This window comes from Schistocerca gregaria, unplaced genomic scaffold, assembly GCF_023897955.1.
Source record: "Schistocerca gregaria isolate iqSchGreg1 unplaced genomic scaffold, iqSchGreg1.2 ptg001498l, whole genome shotgun sequence".
Classification (NCBI taxonomy): domain Eukaryota; kingdom Metazoa; phylum Arthropoda; class Insecta; order Orthoptera; family Acrididae; genus Schistocerca; species Schistocerca gregaria.
In genome coordinates, this window is record NW_026062787.1 from 21,423 (window position 1) to 25,000 (window position 3,578).

The following is a 3,578-nucleotide window of genomic DNA, read 5'->3' on the forward strand; positions in this document are numbered from 1 at the left end:
GGGCCCGGCTGGCGTCCCAGCTATGCGCCGGCGCACCCTGCGCGCGGCGCCAGGCGGCCAAAGTGGGTTCTGTCGAGCCCGGTGCGAAGCGCGGTGGACATCTGCAGTGTGCTGGTCCGATTGCGGACTGTGTGCGTTGAGGATGCGCCGCCGCCCGGCACTCGGCGTCGCGACGCCGTCTGCTGCTCGGTCGCCCCCAGCGGTTCTCGCAGGTGGTTTGTATCGCAGCTCTGCGGACGTGTTGGCGCGTGCGCTGTGCTGGGAGAGTTCGCTTCTGCACCCAAGTGGGGCTTTGCCCTTCTGTGGCGCTGGCGTTGGAGCTGCCGGTCACCGTAGGTGGCGCGTGTTGTTTCCCGCCGGCAATGCCACGACAGCACGCTCCCGGGCCTCTGTCGGCAGCGGCAAGCTCAGTTGGGAGCACGGGTGTTCGCACTGAAAGCGTCTACTCGCCTATCTCCGGGCGATTGCGCCTCTCTCGAACCCGACCAAGTACTTAGGACGGCGCTGCGCGCCGCCGGGACCTGAGAGGGTTTCGAGGTGTATCGTGCAGGGGAGCTCAGCCTCCTCCTGTTTGCAGAATAATTGAGCGGACGCTTGCGTGTTCGCGCGGGCCCTCGGGACACACTCCCGGGCGGCCGGCTGCTCAGCTCTCGTTGACGCAGCTCCCTGGTTGATCCTGCCAGTAGTCATATGCTTGTCTCAAAGATTAAGCCATGCATGTCTCAGTACAAGCCGCATTAAGGTGAAACCGCGAATGGCTCATTAAATCAGTTATGGTTCCTTAGATCGTACCCACGTTACTTGGATAACTGTGGTAATTCTAGAGCTAATACATGCAAACAGAGTCCCGACCAGAGATGGAAGGGACGCTTTTATTAGATCAAAACCAATCGGATTGGCTCGTCTGGTCCGTTTGCCTTGGTGACTCTGAATAACTTTGGGCTGATCGCACGGTCCTCGTACCGGCGACGCATCTTTCAAATGTCTGCCTTATCAACTGTCGATGGTAGGTTCTGCGCCTACCATGGTTGTAACGGGTAACGGGGAATCAGGGTTCGATTCCGGAGAGGGAGCCTGAGAAACGGCTACCACATCCAAGGAAGGCAGCAGGCGCGCAAATTACCCACTCCCGGCACGGGGAGGTAGTGACGAAAAATAACGATACGGGACTCATCCGAGGCCCCGTAATCGGAATGAGTACACTTTAAATCCTTTAACGAGTATCTATTGGAGGGCAAGTCTGGTGCCAGCAGCCGCGGTAATTCCAGCTCCAATAGCGTATATTAAAGTTGTTGCGGTTAAAAAGCTCGTAGTTGGATTTGTGTCCCACGCTGTTGGTTCACCGCCCGTCGGTGTTTAACTGGCATGTATCGTGGGACGTCCTGCCGGTGGGGCGAGCCGAAGGCGTGCTTGCGCGTCCCGAGGCGGACCCCGTTGAAATCCTACCAGGGTGCTCTTAGTTGAGTGTCTCGGTGGGCCGGCACGTTTACTTTGAACAAATTAGAGTGCTTAAAGCAGGCAAGCCCGCCTGAATACTGTGTGCATGGAATAATGGAATAGGACCTCGGTTCTATTTTGTTGGTTTTCGGAACCCGAGGTAATGATTAATAGGGACAGGCGGGGGCATTCGTATTGCGACGTTAGAGGTGAAATTCTTGGATCGTCGCAAGACGAACAGAAGCGAAAGCATTTGCCAAGTATGTTTTCATTAATCAAGAACGAAAGTTAGAGGTTCGAAGGCGATCAGATACCGCCCTAGTTCTAACCATAAACGATGCCAGCCAGCGATCCGCCGCAGTTCCTCCGATGACTCGGCGGGCAGCCTCCGGGAAACCAAAGCTTTTGGGTTCCGGGGGAAGTATGGTTGCAAAGCTGAAACTTAAAGGAATTGACGGAAGGGCACCACCAGGAGTGGAGCCTGCGGCTTAATTTGACTCAACACGGGAAACCTCACCAGGCCCGGACACCGGAAGGATTGACAGATTGATAGCTCTTTCTTGATTCGGTGGGTGGTGGTGCATGGCCGTTCTTAGTTGGTGGAGCGATTTGTCTGGTTAATTCCGATAACGAACGAGACTCTAGCCTGCTAACTAGTCGCGTGACATCCTTCGTGCTGTCAGCGATTACTTTTCTTCTTAGAGGGACAGGCGGCTTCTAGCCGCACGAGATTGAGCAATAACAGGTCTGTGATGCCCTTAGATGTTCTGGGCCGCACGCGCGCTACACTGAAGGAATCAGCGTGTCTTCCTAGGCCGAAAGGTCGGGGTAACCCGCTGAACCTCCTTCGTGCTAGGGATTGGGGCTTGCAATTGTTCCCCATGAACGAGGAATTCCCAGTAAGCGCGAGTCATAAGCTCGCGTTGATTACGTCCCTGCCCTTTGTACACACCGCCCGTCGCTACTACCGATTGAATGATTTAGTGAGGTCTTCGGACTGGTACGCGGCATCGACTCTGTCGTTGCCGATGCTACCGGAAAGATGACCAAACTTGATCATTTAGAGGAAGTAAAAGTCGTAACAAGGTTTCCGTAGGTGAACCTGCGGAAGGATCATTACCGACTAGACTGCATGTCTTTCGATGTGCGTGTCGTGTCGCGCAACACGCTACCTGTACGGCAGTAGCCGTGCGCCGCGTGCGGAACCATGCGTGCCTCTCAAAACTAGCGCAAGTGTTGTTGTGTGGTACGAGCGCTGAAGCTCTGGAGCGGCTGGCCTGCGGCACCTGGCGCCTGGCGCCGGTTTTGAATGACTTTCGCCCGAGTGCCTGTCCGCTCCGGTGTGGAGCCGTACGACGCCCATCGGCCGTCAGGCCGTTGGACACAAAGTAATGGAACAGGGGCCGTCAAACGCCTCAGTCCCGCCTCTGCAACTGTCTTGAAAGAGACGGTGGAGAACTGAAAAGATAAAGATCACCCAGGACGGTGGATCACTCGGCTCGTGGGTCGATGAAGAACGCAGCAAATTGCGCGTCGACATGTGAACTGCAGGACACATGAACATCGACGTTTCGAACGCACATTGCGGTCCATGGATTCCGTTCCCGGGCCACGTCTGGCTGAGGGTCGGCTACGTATACTGAAGCGCGCGGCGTTTGTCCCGCTTCGGGCGCCTGGGAGTGTCGTGGTCGCCTGTGTGGCCGGCCGCGTCTCCTTAAACGTGCGATGCGCGCCCGTCGCCTGGCGGTTCGCATACCGGTGCTTTCTCGGTAGCGTGCACAGCCGGCTGGCGGTGTGGCGTGCGACACCTCGTACAACGACCTCAGAGCAGGCGAGACTACCCGCTGAATTTAAGCATATTACTAAGCGGAGGAAAAGAAACTAACAAGGATTCCCCCAGTAGCGGCGAGCGAACAGGGAAGAGTCCAGCACCGAACCCCGCAGGCTGCCGCCTGTCGTGGCATGTGGTGTTCGGGAGGGTCCACTACCCCGACGCCTCGCGCCGAGCCCAAGTCCAACTTGAATGAGGCCACGGCCCATAGAGGGTGCCAGGCCCGTAGCGGCCGGTGCGAGCGTCGGCGGGACCTCTCCTTCGAGTCGGGTTGCTTGAGAGTGCAGCTCCAAGTGGGTGGTAAACTCCA

The 3,578-nt window shown here is 57.1% G+C and overlaps 3 non-coding genes across 3 annotated transcripts in view; all 3 read left to right on the forward strand.

Moving 5' to 3' along the window:
- The first annotated feature begins 663 nt into the window (after window positions 1–663).
- On the forward strand, window positions 664–2,556 carry LOC126332700 (small subunit ribosomal RNA). Its single transcript, XR_007563874.1, has one exon. It is a non-coding gene; the product is annotated as a small subunit ribosomal RNA (ribosomal RNA).
- A 355-nt stretch (window positions 2,557–2,911) lies between these two features.
- LOC126332696 (5.8S ribosomal RNA) lies at window positions 2,912–3,066 on the forward strand. The gene has a single exon (XR_007563871.1). It is a non-coding gene; the product is annotated as a 5.8S ribosomal RNA (ribosomal RNA).
- Window positions 3,067–3,254: 188 nt separating this feature from the next.
- LOC126332692 (large subunit ribosomal RNA) overlaps window positions 3,255–3,578 on the forward strand; it is a 4,222-nt gene continuing 3,898 nt past the window's right edge. Inside the window, exon 1 of the ribosomal RNA XR_007563869.1 lies at window positions 3,255–3,578. This exon is cut by the window's right edge and continues 3,898 nt beyond it. This is a non-coding gene — a ribosomal RNA (large subunit ribosomal RNA).